The sequence below is a fragment of the Heloderma suspectum genome, chromosome 4 (genome assembly GCF_057233095.1).
Source record: "Heloderma suspectum isolate Gila_16-S chromosome 4, 16-S_ref, whole genome shotgun sequence".
In the NCBI taxonomy this organism is placed as follows: Eukaryota; Metazoa; Chordata; class Lepidosauria; order Squamata; family Helodermatidae; genus Heloderma; species Heloderma suspectum.
The window spans coordinates 259,465,913-259,487,145 of record NC_139461.1 but is presented as its reverse complement, the minus strand read 5'-3'; the positions used below and the strand labels follow the sequence as shown (position 1 = coordinate 259,487,145).

Here is a 21,233-nt window from a genome sequence, read left to right as displayed (position 1 = left end):
TAGTCCAAAGTATCTGGAGGGCACTAGATTGCCAACCCCCCTCTACAACATCATACTCTTCAGTGGAGTAGGGTAACTGCCTGGCAATTCTAAGCATCAGAAGAACTACACAAAAGCCTCTGTTAGCCTGATTTACTTTCCAGACTAAATTGTGTGGCAGCCATCTCTGGGTGGTGACCTATTATGTACAGTTACTCACCATGAGGAGCTAACAATTTCTGCTATGTCATTGTCAACTATCAAAGATGTGGTGGGGTTTCCACTGGGGAATGATACAGTGGGGTTTCCATTGGGAAATCCAATGGATCCATGTGGTAAGCAGCTACATCATCATCCAAAACTTTCATACAGTGCGCATTTAAACTATGGAATTCGCTACCACAAGACCTAGTGATGGCCACCATCTTGTATGACTTTAAAAGGGGGTTACACACATTCATGGAGGAGAAGGCTATCAATAATACTAGTCCTGATGGCTATATGCTACCTCCAGTACCAGAGGCAGTAAGCTTAGGTACACCAGTTGCCAGGGATCATGGGCAGGAGGGTGCTGTTTCACCCAGGCCCTGCTTGTGGGTTTCCTGTGGGGACCTGGGTGGCCACTGTGTGGACAGAATGCTGGACTAGATGGACCCTTGGTCTGATCCAGCATGGATCTCCTTATGTTCTTATGTATACCCCACCTTTCCTCTAAACATTTCCAAGAAGGCTAAAGAGAAATAAAAATTTAAAACAACATTAACACACCAAGAAAAAAAAAAACTGAGACCAACAGAATAGTGTCTTAATGGCAAGAATTTGCAAAAGAAGTTTGGAATGAGACTGCTGCATGGTTTCTTCTGCATATGAATCTAGATTAGAAAACGAGATTATCCAATGATCTGGAGTGCTGCTAAATACTGGTTTGCACAGTTTACATGGTAGCACTTGAACATGTTGCTCCACATATGGTAGTGGCTGAATTGTTCCCAGGTCAGGCTGATGCAACATAGTAAATTCAGTTAGGATAACCTTGAGAAACACCAATACAACAACCTGTTCTTGAACACAGGAAAGAGCATGAATGTAACACACTTCCTGTGGTTGTCGCAAAGAGAGAGAGGAAGGCCAGAAACCATATCTGTGCTCTGAGCAACTACAGAAATCCACAGTGCTTAAATCCCAAGAAACCAGTTTGCTATTGTTTTATCAAAACATTGCAACTTCTGCTTTGGCTGCCTTGTGAAGAACCAAGTCCGCTAGCAGTTGCACAAGTATAGCCCCACTAACTGCACAAGCAAGCAAACCTCTTTTCTTTTTGTACCAAACGACATAGGTGCAAAGTTCAGCCCATAAAAATGTTGAGGCAAAGCAAAGGGGCAGTAATAGCATAAAGGCAGTGGGCCATTTCAAAGCTCTGTATCTTCCAATGAGTTTCCACCTGTGTTCTTGTTGTTGTTGTGCCAAGCTGGATACATCCAGCTTTCTGACATGATTGCTTGTGAAGGCACAGAAAGGCCCAAAATTGAAATGTGTTTAAGCAATTATACTTACCTCCTACTGGGGCTTCACAGCTACTGCCTGTACATTGGCCAATCTTAGATAGACTCGGTATTTGCAAAGAAGGGCAAACATCAGGGCATCTAAAAATGAAGAAACAGCAGCTTAGATTTTCAGTGGACAGAGCCTATCGGAAATTGCTGCAGAACAACTCAGAAGCTGAGCCTCCCTGCACACAATTCCATAAGCAGGATGATCAACTATCCTTTTCCTCCTGCCCTCCCCATATTTCAGCCACCAGCCATTCCTCTTCCTCTCATCCCTGCTGAGGACTTGTGGAACACTAGGCTAATGGCAGCATGCCAATCAAACAGATCCATGCTGATTTCATGCACAAGTTGAGGTCTTCTGAGTATTTCTCTGTGCACACCATTTCTATGTTTTACAGAGCATCACATGAAAACATTGGCATTTCAGGGCACATCAGGATATGCACATGCAGCAAAGCAGTCAAATAACTGCTCCCCTACACTCACAGTCAGCATGGGTTTTTTCAGTTCACCTGTTCCCCCAAAGCTAGGATTCTCTGAATTTTCACCCACCCACATCCACTTTCTGGGACAACAGGGAAGAAATGATGAATTCCAAACCAGAAGCAAGGTATCTACAGCTGTGGCCACAAAACTGTGGATCTACCTCCCTCCAGAACTGAGTTTTTGTTGTTTTTAAATCTTTTATTATATTTGTAGGCCTTTCCTTGCTTCTGGTTTTTAATTTAGTTTTATGCTGTAGTTTTAAACTTTTAAAAAGTTTTATATTAAGTTTTATCGCGTTGTTAGCTGGATGTGAAAATAAGGCCCATGTTTTAGGATATTCCCACAATCCCACCTGGCCACCATAGTAAAAAGTGTTCCTGCAAATAAATTTGATGGGATTTGTTGAAGGAGGTCAAATAGACAAAAAGGAGTGTTATGAAATCTATTGAAAAACAGATTATTTCAAAAGGGTTGAAAGAAGGGCCTACATGTCTGGGTACTTACAAAGGCCCAGAGAACACAACAAGCTGCATTTATTTCCATTTAAAAAAATTATCCTCCTCAAGTTCTGACCTCTGCCTGCTTTTCCTCTCAACTCCTTTGATTAATCTGCTCTGATGTCCCCATGAGCTTTGACAGGTACAGTTTTTCAGAGAACCTCTCTGTCTGCCATTGGCGAAGAGGTGCTAAGACGGACTGTAACTCCAGAACAGATCACACCATGACATAAGAAGGATTTGAATTCTACAGCCCATTAGGAACTTTCATGAAATTAAGGTCAAATGGCCCTGTCTTCCTTGGCAAAAACTGCAACTGTAGTTGTAAAGCCAAATGGTGTGGAGAGTTTTCTTGCCAAACAGCGTGGAGAATTTTACTACGTTTCTGCACCTGATTACTATGTTTCTGCACCTGATCTGGAGAAGCAGGAAAATGATAAAACTCTATCACCTGCAAAATACTGAGAACCAAAATACCAAATGATAACATGGATACTTTGATAAGCTAACTATTGCATTCACCACTAAAGAGAGAGAAAGATATCGTCAGCTGGAAACACCCAGACTCCAAGCTTCCTTTCAACTATCCCACTGTTCATCTTTTAACATTATATATCTAGATATGGACTAAAACGCCTTCCTCAAAAAATATCCTAATAGGGAATACAGATCATATAGGCAGGTCTAGTTTTCCATACCATCTATACACAAGGGGGATGCTAAGGAATCAGGACTTGCTGAAAGCCACCAATAGATTCTGTGGAACAACAAGGCACTGTATTCAGATTGCATTGTGTTTTAACTACTGGGTAATTTTATCCTGAATGCAGCTGCAAGACTGACTGGCAAGTACCTTTCTTCCCCTGAGGAGAGAGCTGGCAGTCTTTTCTGGCAGAGGTAGCCTACTCATAGGATAAATGGGACATCTGCACTGTGAGCCAGCAAGTACGAGGCAGAGCAGGGGCAAGGAATGTGTGCCAAGCAGCTTGCTGCTAGAAACCTTTCCCAGTTCCAGGGCCGGCCCAAGGTATTTTGCTGCCTGAGGCAAAGGACAAGATGGTGCCCGCCCTCCCCATTCCATGTTGAGAAGCTGACTGGCAGCTGAATCCTACGCTGACAGTGTTTACAGGAAAGCATCTTCCACTGTCTGCACCTGAGGAGAGCAGAACAGCTTATGGGGCACACGGCAGGTTGCACTGCATGGACAGCTCTGCTCTCCACTGCTCTGCGCCCCAAGCGTCTTCCGCCTGAGGCAGCCGCCTCGCCCGCTCAATGTTAGGGCTGGCCTGCCCAGTTCTTTCTGAACCCTGAGAAGTGAGAATAGCAGCAGGGATAAGAAGCAGGTTGGCTGCAGCACCTGCAGTAGCTCTGAGGTGGTAAGAGTTGTGGGGGAGAACGGGGGTGGGGGGCTGCAGAATGGCTGGTGGGCAGTTCAGGGCCTATGGCAGCTGAGATATAAACAGCATTTTCTGACACACTATTCAGAATTTATTTTCTAGAGTTTCTCTCTCTCTCTCCCTCTCTCTCTCTCACACACTATTCATTCCATTCTTGGCCCTTTAGCCAGGAACATCTCGAGGACCAGGGAATGCAAGGGACAGCAATCAGTCACAGAGAAAGGGCCCTACCTACAAATGCCCAATTTACCAAGGATGGGGGAAATGACATCTTCACAGCCTTGTATATCACCTGCTGGGATTTAACGGGGTCCAGAGTGAACAGCTACAGAAGCTGTTAAAGTTTACTGCCCAATCAGAATTTATTTACAGTGAGCTAGATAGTGAGTGAACATTGTTTGTGATGATGTAGAGCCCAGACTGGGCACAGGGCAAGCTCACCGCTGTTGCTTGTCAAAACATGCACTGGATTTATAATGATTTATCTGTCAGTGTTTTAATCTTTCAGTTGATGGCAGCAATTCTTAAACTTCGTTTTATTGTGGCCCATTATTCCAGTTTGTTTGTTCTTTGGGAACCACCACATTTTCTAGGAAGATGCCTAAAAGGCTTCCGATTTAGACCTCTGTTCCTTCTAAACTCTGAAGCAGCTGTTGCAAATGCACAGTGTGAGAAAAAAGGGCAGTGGAGGCTGGTGGCTCTGATGTCAATGGGGGTGGTGAATCCACTTTGGGTTTCAGTCAGCACCAGTCAGAACTCTAAAGGAACTATCCAAGGTGCAGAGCAGAGCACCTTTAGAGTTCTGACTGGTTCTGACTGAAACCCAGAGAAGATTCACCGCCCCAAAGACATCGGAGCTACCAGCCTCCACTGTCAAAGGGGGTAGTGTTAAGTTTGGGTTAAGTATCCGTGAGATTGCTCTGGCCAGGGGCAGCAAGGCCTATTTTTCTCCTGGTCATTGGTCATTTAATTAAAGAAATGCAGCAGCCCTATTCAGGCATTCTAAATATGTGTAAATATGTGGGGAGGGGAAGCAGGGACGACTGCACTAGCTTTGCCCTCCCTCTGTCACTATTTTCATCACCCTCCATGGGTAGAGAGCAACTTTCTGAAGGGGAGAGCCTCTTCTATACGTGGGCTCTCCCCATGACTTAGAACCCTGGAAAATCAGAGTTCCACATCATGGGGAGAGGCTCCACAGAGAGAAGCGTCTCTCCCCTTCAGAAAGTCACCCTCCATGTGTAGAGAACGGCAGAAACACATGAAGAGTTTACTTTATCCACATTTAGAACACGTGAATAGGGCCTACATCTCAGGAGAGATCAGCAGGCCACCCAGGATGACTTGGCGATTTGCCCATGGCGATATTTTTTCTCTTCACTGGAGAGAGCATTTAAACTTAACCTGCTCCTCTTCTTTACAAAATGTGTGAGAACAGGAGAGCCAGGGCGGCCTAATCTCCTATTGTTTGCATTAGATGCCACAGCTGCAGGAAGTAATTTAAGGCTACATTGAATTTTCCAGATTCACTTCTACAAATCTGTAGTCCAGATTTGCTTCTTCTTTGCAAACTTTTGCAAAGGGATTGGAAATGTGATTTCCCCCAAAAGGCTTATCCAACCTCAAAAGAACTCAATATTACTTAAACCAGTGGTGAGGATTTGTTAATTCAATGTAATTCTAGTAATTTTAACAAATTCAAATTGAGCCAGGGTTCTGATTTTATCAAGAATCAACTTCAAAATACCTGAAGTTGAACTGAGGATGAGATCCATTCATTTTAGCACAAACCCTCAGCACCTGAACCAAGCAGAGGTCGACTGTCAGAGTCTATGCAGACACACTGCACAGATATACATACTCTGCCACGCAAGCATAGAAGCCAAACTTCAAAGAATGAGAGATGAGAGACAAGAGGAATGCATAGCTAGGGAAAGGAAAGTACACTGAGAAAGAGCCATGCCAGAAATCTAGAACAAAGGGCTAGAACAAATACTTCCCAGCCTAAAATTGCTAGGTTTAATTCAGAAAGGTGTCCTGGTTTTTAGATAGTTGTGAAAGGAAAACTTCAGAAGATGAAACATCTCTAACCATCACAGCACAACAGTGGGAAACATACATCCCAATGGAAATTCACGTCCATATTCCATTTTTTCCTCCTAAGCAACTATTAAAGGTACAGAAGTCTTGGCCCTTGTTGAACCTCACCACCTCAGCTGAACCCCAGCAATGTGACTGATTGGTTCCTTATCACACAGGGACCAAGACTAATAGTTCAGATTATTTCTCTCACTTCTGTTTTTTTGGCATGGCTTGCAGTCAGCTCGTCCAAATTCAACCTTCTAAGGCAGGGTCATGAAATGTGTGACCCTCCAGATGTTGTTGGATTGCAACTCCATCAGCCCTAGCCAGCACAGCCAATGGGGATGATGGGAGTTGCAGTCCAACAACATCTGTACGGCTATGCATTCCCCATCCCTCTTCTAAGGAGGACCAGCAGACACACTTGCCCCTACATTCTATCTCCCTACATGTTCCAAAGGAAAGTCCCTCGCTGCCCTTTCCAGCATATCTAGTCTAAGTTTGAGGCTGCTCATCCTCCCTAGCAAATAATGAGTATAGTCTTGTGTAAACACTACAATTAATGTGTGTTGGGGGGGTGGGAGGGGAAGTGCACAACAAGTTGGGCCAGCTGGTGCAATTTCCATTTTAAAAAATTGCGTAAAAAACATTTGCGCAAATTTCAGCTGTAAATTAGACAAGTTTGCATAATTTGTGCAAATTACTGTCATAATTTGCACAAATTATGCAAACTTGCACAATGTACAGCTGAAATTTGCACAAATCTCTATTTGCACAAAGTACAGCTGAGCCAAAAAAAGGCATTAAAAGTCCCCAGAACTCAGGAAAACCACGCAGCTTGGCTTGCAAAAGCAAGACAAGTCAGGCATGCCATGGAAGCCCAGTGAGCCCAAAAGGGCCAGATTTCCCAGTGATGGACATCCCTAGAGCTGGTACACATACAACTGCATGTGGGTAGAATCTTTTCCACACAATATGGGAACCTTGGAAAAGCAGGGCCTCTCATTTCATCATTCCAGACATACAGACTCCCAAAAAAACCTGTTTAGTGCCAAATGTCTCAATGTCCCAAAGGGACATCCCAACACAGCTGCACCTTGGCATCATTTTATCTTGTCCACCCTGGAATCATAGAGTAGTAGGGTTGGAAGGGGCCTACAAGGCCATCTAGTCCAATCCCCTGCTCAATGCAGGAATCCAAGTCAGAGCATCCCCAACAAGTGGATGTCCAGCTTCATCTTGAATGCCTCCAGTATGGGAGAGCCCACCACCTCCCTAGGGAATTGGTTCCATTGTCATATTGCTCTAACAATCAGGAAGTTTGTCCTGATGTTCAGCCAGAATCTGGCTTCCTGTAATTTGAGCCGTTATTCCGTGTCCTGCACTCTGGGATGATCAAGAAGAGATGCTGGCCTTCCTCTCTGTGACAACCTTTCAAGTATTTGAAGAGCGCTATCATATCTCCCCTCAGTCTTCTCTTCTCAAGGCTAAACATGCCCAGTTCTTTCAGGCTCTCCTCATAGGGCTTTGTTTCCAGTCCCCTGATCATCTTCGTTGCCCTCCTCTGAACCCTCCTCAGTTTTTTTGCATCCTTCTTAAAGTGCGGTGCCAAGAACTGGACATGGTATTCTAGATGAGGCCTAACCAGTGCTGAGTAGAGGGGAACTAGTACTTCCCAGGATTTGGAAGCTATGCTTCTATTAATGCAGCCCAAAAGAGCATTTTCCTTTTTTGCAGCCATATCACATTGTTGGCTCCTATTCAGCTTGTGATCTACAACAATTCCAAGATCCTTCTTGCTTGTAGTATTGTTGAGCCAAGTATACCCCATCTTGTAACTGTGCATTTGGTTTCTTTTTCCTAGGTGCAGAACTTGGCATTTATCCCTAGGAAATGTCATTCTGTTGTTTTCTGCCCAGCACTCCAGCCTATCAAGATCACTTTGAATTTTGTTTCTGTCTTCCAGCTATCCCACCCAATTTTGTGTCATTTGCACATTTGATCAGCATTCCCTGCACCTCCTTATCCAAGTCATTAATAAAAATGGTGAAGAGCACTGGGCCCAGGATTGAGCCCTATGGTACCGAAGAGAGCGTCGGCTATTGGGTGGTATTGAACATAACATAATTGAACATTATTTATTGAATAAATAAACAAACAAACCCCACTCATCACCTCTCCCCAGTTTGAGAAGATCCCATTGATAAGCACTCTCTGATTCTGTAGCCAACAGTGGATCCACCTGATCGTTGTTTCATCTAGCCCATGTTTAGCTAGTTTGCTAATCAGGATATTGGGGGCACTTTGTTGAAAGCTTTGCTGAAGTCGAGGTATACTATTATGTCCTCCTGCGGTTGGAATCTTTCAGCAGCAAAATGTCAACTCTTCCCAGCCAGGTTATTTTAAAATATAAACAACATTATTTGCAAATCATCCATCCTAGCTCACTGTCCTCGCAACAGTGCTGCCTATAATGACTGGAGCTCCATATTGAAATATGTGCCTTCTTTTCAAACTTTTGTCAGAAGTGCACATCATCCCATCTGCATGCATTTAAATGCTCTGACATCTGCAAAAGAGCAAGCAACTGCTTTTACCTGCCATTATAATATCCTTCCTTCCTTCTTAACATGCTTGAAACAGCAACAAGCACGACTGGTCAACTGTATGTAGCACTAATATACTTGCAATTAATACAGATTGCAAGGATGTGCATACTACAGTTCTGGCTGATAGAGTCGTGTGCAAAAGGCCAAGTGGCTGAACCTCAGACAAAAGAAAGACAGGGTGGTGGAACAGCAAGGGAAGACCCTGGAACGGATGCCATTTGGAGGGAGGGTTCTTGTCGCCAATGGATAAGAGAAACTTTTTCCATGGAGGATGGATGGATGGATGGATGGATGGATAGATAGATAGATAGATAGATAGATAGATAGATAGATAGATAATTTGTAATTAGCAGCCTTATCCTGCCATCCTTTCAAAAGTGATGTTGACAGAAGCTGGAGGACCTTCACAGTGGTGGTGACCTAGCTTTGGAAGTCTCTCCTCAAGGTGGCTTGTCTGAAGCTCACTTTGATGGGTTTCAAGCATCAGTAGGGCATATGAAGACCCTCCAGTTTCTGTCAACCTCACATTTGAAAGGACAATCGGCATCAGGCTTCATGTATTTGTGTTTATTTGTCCAGGCTTTTAATGAGTAATTTTAACGTGCGGCTTTTTTAATGCTTGTACTGTTTTACTGCTCCTATTGCTATTTTAGCTTCCTGGTTGTATGGGGTGTATTTTTAATGTTCTTTTACGTTTTACTGTTATTCTAATTGGATTTATGAAAGCTGCTCTGACAATAAAGGGGGATATGACATAAAATGCTGTACTTTTGAACTTTGCTTTTCTATGCAACTGTTCAAGGTCCAGGAGCCCTGCCCTCCTTTTAATCAACTACAGCACCTTTCCCCAACCTGGTATCCCCCAGATGTGTTGTAATGCAACTCCAGACAGCACGGTCAATGGCTGGGGACAATGAGAATTATAGTCCAATACGTCTGCAGGGTGCCATGTTGGGGAAGGCTGAGCTAGGGTAACCTGATGCAGCCAATTTCTCTTGTTTGACTATACATTGCCCACCACAAAATCTCTGTTGAAACCACAATGGAGCAGCTGATTGGGTCATGCATCAAAGCAGTTAAAATCATTGTTAAAAGTGCATGAACACTGTTATTACACAGCAGATAATGACTGTATGAATAGGGCCCTCCATGAACCTGATGCTGCACACATGGACTACTCCCAGTAAGATTGTTTGACAGGACCTTGTCTGAGGTCATAAGGATCCACAAGGCAACCCCAGCTCTATCCTTAACTAAGCAGATTGCTTAGTCTGACTTGGACCATCCCTACGAGGAATGGTTGAAAGAGCTGAGTATGTTTAGTCTGGAGAAGAGAAAATAAAGGGGAGTCATGGTAGCAGCCTTCAACTATCTGAAAAGCTGTCAAAAGCTGCCAAAAGATGGAGCAGACTTGTTCCCTGTTGCTTCAGGAGGCAGGACTAGAACCAATCGTTGGACATTGCAGTGGAGCAGATTTCAGCTAAACATTAGGAGAAACTTCCTAACAGTGAGGGCTGTTCAGCAGTGGAACAGACTGCCTTGGAAGATGGTGGGTTCTCCTTCACTGGAGGCATTTAAGCAGAGGCTGGATAGCCATGTGTCAGGAATGCCATTAAGCCAGATCCTGCATTGCAGGGCCTGCAGGGAGTTGAACTAGATGATCTCCAAGGTTCCTCAACTCTATGATCCCTAACCTTGCCTTGAGCTTCATCTCAGCAAAACTATTACCAAGCCCAAACAGAAGAGCACATCTTCAGAGGAGCTGCTTGCCTTCCCACTTTACTAGTACACTGGGAGGTCAGGAAGAAGCTTCCTATCAAAAAGCATAATATGAACTTCATGTTGACCTTGCCCCTAAGCTGTCCGATCACAGCGCAAAGGGGCCAGGGACGAATGCCAACTGGACATAGGCACTCTGTGTCCTTTGGATGAACTGAAAGATTGCATCTGATTCCTCAAACAGTGCCCTTTGCAAATATGCCCTGAAAAAAGCCCTCTCCATGTTAACGAATCTGAAGCTTAAAAGTGAGCATTGTGTGAAAGAACTAGACGAGGGAAAGAAAAACACAGAGACACTATCAGTCAATTCCTCTCCCTGCATTTGGACTGAAAGCCCCTGTATACCACACACTACTAGTTCTGCAAAATATGCATCCCACAAGCAGATTTTAGCGCACAAACACTCCATTATATGCTGCTGCTCAAAAAAGGAGCATATAAAAGAAAAGGAGCCCTGTCTATACTGGGGGGCCTGCTGCACTGTGCATTGTTCACACACACAGAACAAGAGAGGATCTCAAGAGCTCGCTGTGCTGTTGCTGACCTAGCTGTGTGTGCTGGAGTGAACAACCCTAAGTGGATTAAGGATGGGAGAAGAGCCAAATCATCCCTTTTCTTTTTTAAGGAGAAGAGACACAGAGAGAAACATGACTAAGATGGCCAAAAGCATCTTTCTTATGCTCTTTTCTGGAACTAGTGACATGGGTTTTCTAGGAAAAAAATGAACTGGAAATTTTTCCAATGCAAATTAGGTTAATTTGCATAGGGTCATTTATTTGCACAGGAAAAAATCTGGTTTGCACTGGCAAATCTTGTGATGCCCTACAGGAGACATGGGCAACTTGTGGCCCTCCAGATGGTTTGGCCTAGACCTCCTCTCCTCCCTCACCATTGGCTATGCTGGCTAGAGCTGATGGAAGTCATAGGCTAAAACACCTGGAAGGCCACAAGTTTCCCACACCTGCCCTATTGAGATCTAATTTAGCATCTTTATTTTACTTATATTTAGTAAACAACAAAGCTTTTTTTTTTTTAAGTACTCCACATTATTTTTTGTCCCAATACACCACAAATATTTGTGGTGTATTGCAGGCCCACAGCCAGGGCCTGCAGGAGAATCTGCCACCATTGGGGAAGAGGCGTGCCTGCTGCTGCCGGGCCTGCTGCTGCCGCCGCCGCCGCTGCCACCACCAGGCCTTCCCTGCAGACTTCTGCCTGGCAGACCGCCAGTCCCTGCAGGACCAGGCCCCCAGGTACAGAGCCAGCTGTGCTGCTTCCACCTGCCCCTTCCTGGAGGGGGTACATAAGCTGGCTGGCTGAGGTGGCCTGGGAGAGCCAGGGTCTGCAGGAGAAGCTGCCACCATTGGAAAGAGGTGTGCCTGCTGCTGCTGGGCCTGCTGCCACCACCAACACCAGGCCTTCCCTGCGGACTCCTGCCTGGCATTATTTTTAAGGGGATTTTTAATTGTTTTGTTTTTAATTTCTGGGGGATTTTGTTGTGTTTTTAGGGGTGGGTAGCCTGCCTGATAGGTGAGAGCGAGGGGGCATGTGTCCACCGGATGGAGGCAGTGGGGGGAGTGTTGGGGGCCAGAACATATTGAGGCTGGGTGGCAGGTGCTGGTGGAGAGCTAGGGGCAGGCCATGCCTGGTAAGGGGAACAAGGGAGAGATGTGTAGTATTTGTCACCTGCTCTGGGCCTGTCCAGAGCCAAAGGATGGCTGGGGGAGGCATGACCCCATCTTCTGGCCTTCGTTTGCTGCTCTGCAATGCCAGGTCTGTTAGCCAGAAAACCTCCCTCATCCATGACATGATCCTGGATGAGGGTGCAGACCTGGCATGTATTACGGAGACCTGGCTGGCCGAGGCTGATGCTAGAACCCTTGCAGCCATGTGTCCAGCCGGATTTTCATATGCACAGCAGCTGAGGGCTGGGGATCGGGGAGGGGGAGTGGCTGTTATCTACCAAGAGTCCTTGGTCTTCATCAGACCCCCTCTCCGGGAGACCAAGGTTGCTGAGTGCATGTACTGGAGTCTGGGCCCGAAGGGCAGTCTGGGGATTCTGCTCGTGTACCGTCCACCCTGCTGCACGACTGACTCCCTGGCTGAGGTGCTTGAGGTGGTCTCTGATGTGCGTGTACAGTCCCCTAACTTATTGGTGTTGGGGGACTTCAACGTACATTCGGAGGCCATCCTCACAGGAGCACCTCAGGACTTCATGGAGACCATGGCCTCCTGGGAGCTGCACCATATTCTAACTGGGCCCACCCATGTAGCCAGTCATACACTAGACCTTGTGTTTGTTTCTGGAGAAGTGGGGAGTGATCTGGAAGTCGGGGGTATATCCACCACCCCCTTGTCATGGTCAGATCACTATCTGGTGACGTTGGACTTCTCAGTTCCACAACCCCTCCGCAGGGATGGAGGACCCATTAAAATGGTCCACCCCAGGCATCTTATGGATCCAAATGGATTCCTGAACGCGTTTGGGGATTCTCTGGGGCACACCAACAGCCACTCGGTCGAGACCCTGGTGGGTGGCTGGAATGCCGCAATCACTGGGGTATTAGATCGGGTGGCTCCGAAACGCCCTCTCCCCCTGAACAGGGCTTGGACTGCACCATGGTTCAATCCGCGGTTACGAGCTCTGAAACAGGAGGTGAGACAGCTAGAGCGCCGGTGGCAGAAGTCTCACTCCAAAGACGATCAGACACGGGTTAGAGCTGTATCTTCAGCCTATCACGTGGCGGTGAAGGCAGCAAAAAAGGAATATTATGCTGCCTCTATCGTGTCTGCAGAGTGCTGTCCCAGGAGGATGTTCCAAGTGGTCCGGAGCCTGGTCGGTCCTGTGGCTCCTGAACCACTGGAGCATTCTAAGGCCTCCTGTGAGGCCTCGGCAAGGCACTTTGCAGATAAAATTGATCAGATAAGGAGAGTTACTCTGCATGCTGTGGATACAGTTAGTGAGCAAGAGGCGACGTGTGGCAAACTGGTTTTGTGGGATTGGTTCCAGCTTCTTCCTCCTGATGAAGTGGACAAGGTGCTTTCATCTGGAAGGCCAACCACCTGCTTACTTGATCCTTGCCCATAATGACTCATTATGGGCTGCAGAGAGACTGGGTGAGGAGATCAGGGCGGTGGTGAACGCCTCCCTTAAGGAGGGAGTGATGCCATCAGCCCTCAAGGAGGCAGTGATAAGACCACTCTTAAAGAAGCCCTCCTTGGATGCCCAAGTTCTGAACAACTTTCACCCAGTCTCAAATCTGCCATTTTGGGGCAAGGTGATTGAGTGGGTGGTGGCGATGCAGTTGAAGGCACACTTGGAAGAAACCGATTATCTAGACCCATTTCAGTCGGGCTTCAGGCCTGGGCATGGAACAGAAACAGCCTTGGTCGCCTTGGTAGATGATATGAGGAGGGCTCTGGATAGGGGTGAATGCTCCTTCCTTGTTCTCCTCGACCTCTCAGCGGCTTTTGATACCATTGACCACGGTATCCTCCTGGACCGCCTGGAGGGGTTGGGCATTGGAGACACTATATTGTGGTGGTTCCGGTCCTTCCTCTCCAGCAGGTACCAGAGGGTAGCACTAGGAGAGGAGGTTTCGGACCTGTGGCCACTCACTTGTGGGGTGCCACAGGGTTCCATCCTCTCCCCGATGCTATTTAACATCTATGTGAAGCCGCTGGGGGCTATCATCAGGAGGTTTGGGGTGCAGTGTCATCAGTATGCAGATGACACGCAGCTCTACCTCTCGTTCAAATCTTCACCAAGGTTGGCCGTAGAATCCCTGTCCAAATGTCTGGAGACGGTGAGTGGCTAGATGGGGAAGAATAAGCTGAAGCTGAACCCTGACAAGACCAAGGTACTTTTGGTGGGAGGTTGGGGGATGTTGACCTGGTGTTGAATGGGGTACAGCTACCCTTGAAAGACCAGGTCCACAGCCTGGGGGTCATTTTGGACTCCCAGCTGTCCATGGAGGCTCAGGTGTCAGCTGTGAGCCGGGCAGCGCTGTATCAACTCCATCTGATATGGCAGCTTCACCCCTTCCTTCCCGACCATCTGCTCCCATCGGTAGTACATGCCCTGGTCTCCTCTCGTTTAGACTACTGTAATGCGCTCTACGTGGGGTTACCCTTGAAGACGGTTCAGAAGCTGCAGCTGGTACAGAGGGCAGGGGCTCGCCTGATTACAGGCAGCCGCCGGCAAGATCACATCACTCCAGTGCTGAAGGAGTTGCACTGGTTACCAGTTGTTTTCCGGGCCAAATTCAAGGTGTTGGTTTTGACCTTTAAAACCCTATATGGTTCCGGCCCAGCCTATCTTAAGGAGCGCCTCCAGCAGGACCAGACAGGCCGCTTAACAAGATCAGCCTCAGATGGCCTTCTCTCTGTCCCATCAGCCAGGACAGCTAGACTGGTGGGGACGAGGGAGAGGGCCTTTTCTGTGGTGGCCCCCACTCTGTGGAACTCTGCCATGCCCCCTCTTTAATGAGCTTCCGTCGTGCATTGAAAAGGTGGTTGTTCAGGCAGGCATTTGGGGTGGGTTAGGGTATTTTAGAAAACGTTTTTATTGTAGAATTTTATTGTTTTAAACTGTTTTATTATACGTTGTACATCGCCCAGAGTGGCTGGGTGACCAGCCAGATGGGCAGTTAATAAATTTAATAATAAATAAATAAATAATAAAATATTTGACGTCAAATATTTGAGGGGGAAATTTAAAGCACACTTCATATGATCTAAATGTTACGTTATGCAACAGGCGAGACTTGGGGAGGGGGCAGACGAAGGGAGTCGCGGAAGTCTATCATGACCCTAGCCTGGTGACCCATCCTGTAGTCTTCCAGTTTCAAGTGCGTATATCTGAAGATGGGTGTTAGGGACAGAATAGGCATTCTGTTGGTGTGCCGCCTATCCCGCTGCCCAATAGTCTCTTTCCTGAGCTAGCTGCGGTTATCTCAGGACTGGGGCTACAGTCATCTTGGCTTGTGTGGGGGACTTGAACATACACACTGAGGCCGCCTTGTTGGATGAACCCTTGAACCTCTTGGCAGTAGCCAGGAGCGCATTTACACAACTGAGGCTAGTGTGCCAACTGTGCCCATTCCTAGAGAAGTCTGATCAGGCCACCGTCATGCATGCTATGGTTATATCCCATTTGGACTACTGCAACATGCTCTACGTGGGGCTGTCTTTGAAAACCGTTCAGAAACTTCAGCTGATCCAGAATGTTTGAGCCAGACTGATGACTGGGGCAGGTTACAGGGAGCATGTGACACCCTTGTTACAACAGCTTCGCTGGCTACTGGTCTGTTTTCATGCACAATTCAAAATGCTGGTTATAACCTTACATGGCTTGGGACCAGGCTACTTGAAATACTGCCTTCTCCCACACAAGCCTGCCTTAGGTTTTAAGGTCTTTGGGGGATGTACCACCACCATCAGAGGCACATTTGGTGGAGACATGAGAGATTGTCTTAGTGGCTGCTCCGAGGCTCTGGAAATTCCTGCTGAGAGTGGCTAGGTTGGCCCCTTCTCTCCTGTCCTTCCACTAGCAGGCAAAGACATTTCTATTCAAGTAGGGCTTAGGTTTGTAAAATGCCCTGTTGGGTTGCGTGCAGTTTTTACTCTGTAATTTTGGATTGTTTTTATATATGTTTTTAATGTATTCACTTTATTATAGATTTTAACTATGGGTTTTTTAAAAAAAAGGTTTTTACAATTATTAGCCACCTTGAGTGCCATTGTCTTAGTGGAAAGGCAGGATATAAATTGAATAAATAGACATTTTTACTGGAACACTTGTAAACATTTAAAGACAATAGCACGAGCTTCTTTTACATTGTTTAAGAAAAACAATAAAGGTACAGAAAACTGTTGACACACTAATAAATTTTAGCAAACCAAAGAACTGCGCATGAGATGCTGACAGCCACTCATCAGTTTTAACAAGAGTTCAACTCTCTTCTACTGAGGTTGTTGAGACACCGTCAGTTTCGCTGTCATGACCTATTGGTTCTATTTTACACGGAGACATATATGTATTCCAATGACATATATGTATTTTCTCACATACTTGCTAGGGATAATCACCTGGAAAACATTAATCACAACTTTGGAACTGCCGAGCTTGCCTCATATTGTATTTGCAATGGGCATACATTCATTTTTACCAATGAACTTAAGAAATTGAATTTTTTTAAATGGAAAAATAAAGTGCTGGAAACTTTTCCACCCCACATCACTGTCTGTAACTAACAGAATCTTACTGACCTCTCTAAGAGACATTTTGTACTGTACATTACATGGCATCAAACTTGTATTTGCTACCAAATCAACACTCATTTGAGGGCCATGGCCAATTCCAACTTCCTAGCGATTGCACCTTTATTTTGCACTTGTTTCCAACTGTGTGCTTTGCATTTGCAATGACTAATGGCTAAAGCAATAAAAACTTAACTGAACATGGGAGTGAATTCCAAACTGGGATAGTTCAGAATACAAATGTTGGCCATTTGAAAAGCCTCAACCTAAAATCAAATCAAGCCTGGACGCTTCTCACCTGGCTCAGATTAGGGGTTTGCCCTGCTAACATCCCTCTTTCCCTGCCCCCAAATTTACTTCTTGTTGGTAGTGATAGGACAGCAGCATTTTCCCAGAAACCTCTGTATAGCTCCTCTCTCCCTGGTGTCTAGAATGCTGCACTGATTGCACCCATGCATAACATGTCTGGGAAAAACATGGGGACTCAAAGCTTGAAGAATTATGTATTCCAGGTTCTCTGGTGCCTATAGGTTCTATAGCCATAGGCTACAGTGTGAAAATGCACATTTTGGGGGGACCTGCATATTTTGTGGGAATATTTTTTGTACATGCAAATTTGAACAAATTCGGAAACTAAAAAAAAACAAATTCCATTGATGGGCGGACGATGGAATGAAAGGCACCTGACGACCCGTGGAACACAGACGGAACACATTTTACACAATCTGTACATCCCACTCTAGGCATGAAGAAAGTAAGCCTCCAGAAAGACCTTGCAGTTGTCCAGCCACCACATGTAAGCTTAGGCAAGGGGAAGGAGCAGCAGCGCAGGCATTGGGGAAGAGGGCTGGGCTGGGGGGCATCTGGATCCGTTGTGCTTCCAATGGCATCAAGGGCACAGTGGAGTTTTGAATTCAGAACTGGGGTCAAGAAATAATGAGAGTTTTCTTGTTCTTGTTCTTGTTTACTTCGAGGGATCACTCATTTCGTCAAGCCCAGTTTGCGAAGCATTGAGAGGAATTCACCCATCGCTAAGTTTAGTATGTTCACATTAGCACATTGATGGATGTATCTTTATGATGTGCTGTGTGGAAGAGGCTGTGAGGAAAAGCAAGGGGGGGAAAGAGGGGGAAAGTGTATTAACTAATGCAGGTTAATTGATCCTCTGGAAAAAAAAAAAAAAGCATCCACGGTGCAGATGAGATCTCAGTTACACAAATGCTGCTTCACATTGCACTGTCAGTGTAAAGAACCATAAAGCAAGTGTCAGTGTCATTTACACTCCTTTATGCTGGCAGAGAAGTGAAATGGGATCCTGGTGACGCAGACCCTTAAGCAAGCAAGGCCATCCTGTCCCACAAGAATCTCTATTTAGCCTGTGAGTTCTGGACAGGTCCCCACACTGCACCCCTCTGCACTCTCATTGCTGATGGGATGTGATCCTACCCAACATCCAGGCCCTGCTACAGAGCATCCTGAATTCATAAATGATTCAAGTGGAGCTAAGTGATGGTGTGGGTAATTTACAGCAGTAAACGAAACATACACTGCAAGCCACTCTGAACTATCAGACATTGCTCTCTTCCTAGTTGATTGTTTTATTACAGCACTCTGCAAGTATGCACAGATATACATGCACTGTAAATATTCATGAATGAGGTGTGAAGACGAGCTGCCTTTAGAAAGTGGCAAAGAAAAGGATGTTCAGACTTTGGGACTCGGTATGGGAGCCCAATAAAAGTTATTTTCCCCCAAAATCATTATTTAAAAGTCACTGTGTGGACGTTCATGTAATTCTGTTGTTCAGTTGTTAAGTCATGTCCGACTCTTCGTGACCCCATGGACCATAGTACGCCAGGCCTTCCTGTCCTCCGCTCTTTCCCGGAGTGTGCTCAAATTCATATTCATTGCATCGGTGATGCTATCTAGCCATCTCATCCTCTGCCGTCCCCTTCTCCTTTTGCCTTCAATCATTCCCAACATCAGGGTCCTTTCCAGGGAGTTTTCTCTTCGCATTAAGTGGCCAAAATATTTGAGCTTCAGCTTCAGTATCTGTCCTTCCAACGAGCAGTCAGGGTTGATTTCCCTTAGGGTTGACTGATTTGACCTCCTTGCAGTCCAGGGGACTCGTAAGAGTCTTCTCCAGCACCACAGTTCGAAGGCATCAATTCTTCGGCGCTCAGCCTTCCATTCATGTAATACTTGGCAGTTTCTTTTCGACTGTCCAACTATTGTTGGCCTGTGCCCAAAGTCATCTCAAATGGAACTGTCTCAAGGTTTACCCAGGAAAAGGAGATCAAAAGTGAGTGGTAACAAATGCAATTTTAAAAAGGCAGTCAGCTTGCAGTATGGAGCTCAAAGTTGTTATTTCTAGGGCAGGTGGCAGGACACAGGAAGAAAAGTCCAATTGCTCTGATGGAAACAAGCAACATGCCTCAGATAAGAAAGCATGAGCCTGCAAGCCCATGATTTCCCCCCAAAAGAGCCTTACTTCAAGCCAAATACCACAAGCCCCAGGTCTCAAAACTGAATTCACTAGCATAAAAAAATAGCATCTTGTCCACAGAACCATAAAATCATAGAATAGGAGGGTTGGAAGGGCCTCTAAGACCATCGAGTCCATCCCCCTGCTCAATGCAGGAATCCAAGTCAAACTCCCACCCATCTTGGACTCCTTTTCTCATTAGAGTCACTTGCCATGGGACCTGACTTACCATGGTTCTGAGTTTATTCAAATTGGCTTTCCTAAAATCCAGGGTACATGTTTGGCTACACTTGGCTTTTGCTTCCTTTAGTATCAAGAACTCAAACATAAGATGGTCACTTTCCCCCAGAGTTCCCATAACTGCTACTTTGTCCACTAAGTCATCTCTGTTGGTTAGGATCAAGTCAGAGATAGTGGATCCTCTAGTTCCTTCCTCCACTTTCTCTACGAGGAAGTTATCAGCAACACAAATCAGGAATTTCTTGGAGGGGCCATGTTTTACAGAAGTTGTCTCCCAACAAATATCAGGGAAACTGAAGTCCCCCATTACTACTGCCTCATGCTTCCTTGAAACACTGGCAATTTGCTTTTCAAAAGTTTCATCCTCATCGTCGCCTTGATTGGGAGGCCAGTAGTAGGCTCCAACCACCAGGTTCCTTTTATTCTTTGCTCCATTTATTTTAACCCAGATGCTCTTGGTGGGGCTACCAAGCTCATCCTCCTCCTTGGTGGGGCTACCAAGCTCATCCTCATCCTCATTCTCTGCAGAGATATGCATTTTTCACATATAGTGCAACCCCACCTCCCTTTCTGTTCCTCCTGTTCTTTTTGAACAAGTTATATCCTTCAATTGCTGTATTCCAGTCATGGGAGTCATCCCACCAAGTTTCAATTGCACCTATCAAGTCATTTCCCTCCCATAATAAGAGTTCTAGTTCATTCTGTTTGTTTCCCATGCTCTGGGCATTAGTATATAGACATCGAAGACCATGTGATTTATAGTCTGGCTTTGTTCCTACATGTTTCTGAAGACTATTATTGGGCACTATTGGAGCTGTTCTCTCTGTTGTAGTGCATGAGCCTTCATCCATTGTTACCCCCAGCTTCACGTCTCCCTCCCCCACAGGATTCAGTTTAAAGCCCTCCTGATGTTCTTTATGCTGTGGCCAAACACATTCTTCACAGCCCTTGTGAGGTGCAACCCATCCCTTGTCCAGGGAGCTACTGTCTGGTAAAGTGAGACAGATACGTCTCACACCCTCTTGTTCACCCTCTTAACTCTTCATGAGCATTTGCCTTTTTTCTGAACTAGCCAGGGACAAGTTGCCCTCTCAAGGATGATGGAGCATTTTATCATCAGAGGCTGAGCACTCCCCACTGTATTAAACCAGTACAAGCATTTATGTACCTCTGAATTCTCCCTCTCCCTCTCCCTCTCTCCCTCCCTCTCTCTCTCTCTCTCACATACACACACATACACAGAGAACAAACTAGCAAAAGCAATATTACCTGTCCATTTCATTAACCTATTTTGTTTTGCTTTTAAAAATACTAATTCTAGGTTATGCTCCTTCTTTTCAATGCATTTAGTGTGTGTGTGTGTGTGTGAGAGAGAGAGAGAGAGATGAATTTCTATACCACTTTTCATTAAAAACAAAAACAAAGAACCACAAATGACGTTTGATTTAAAACAAAAACAAAACAAGATAAAATCATGATAAAATACAATAAAACAATAACATCTCATTAAAATAACCAGGGCTGTCTGACAATGCTACAAGGAAACACCTGAGCAAACAGATGTTTCAATTTGTCTGTGGAAACACTCCACACTAAGAGCCCGCCTGATCTCAATGGAGAGATAACTCGACATGGTGGGTGCCACAACGGAGAAGGCCCTCCTCTTGCACCATGGTCAAAGGAGACTCAGTAGGCTGGGATACAGTGAGCAAGGCTTCCCCCTCAGAATGTAGAGACTGGGGCAGCCTATATGGGAGAAAGTTGTCTCTCATATATAGATACATAGATATCACATGCACAGACACACAGTAACATACACCATCTTTGTATATACAATACCCAAGACAAAATGAAAACCCCCAAGAAAC

At 45.6% G+C, this 21,233-nt stretch overlaps 1 protein-coding gene across 2 annotated transcripts in view; it reads right to left on the bottom strand.

The window, feature by feature from the left end:
* Positions 1 to 21,233, bottom strand: part of TAFA3 (TAFA chemokine like family member 3) — a 202,168-nt gene that overhangs the window by 96,210 nt on the left and 84,725 nt on the right. For both annotated transcript variants that reach the window (XM_084853471.1, XM_084853470.1), the window contains exon 2: positions 1,534 to 1,622. The gene's annotated coding sequence lies outside the window, so the exon portion shown is untranslated. The remainder of the gene's footprint in view (positions 1 to 1,533; positions 1,623 to 21,233) is intronic.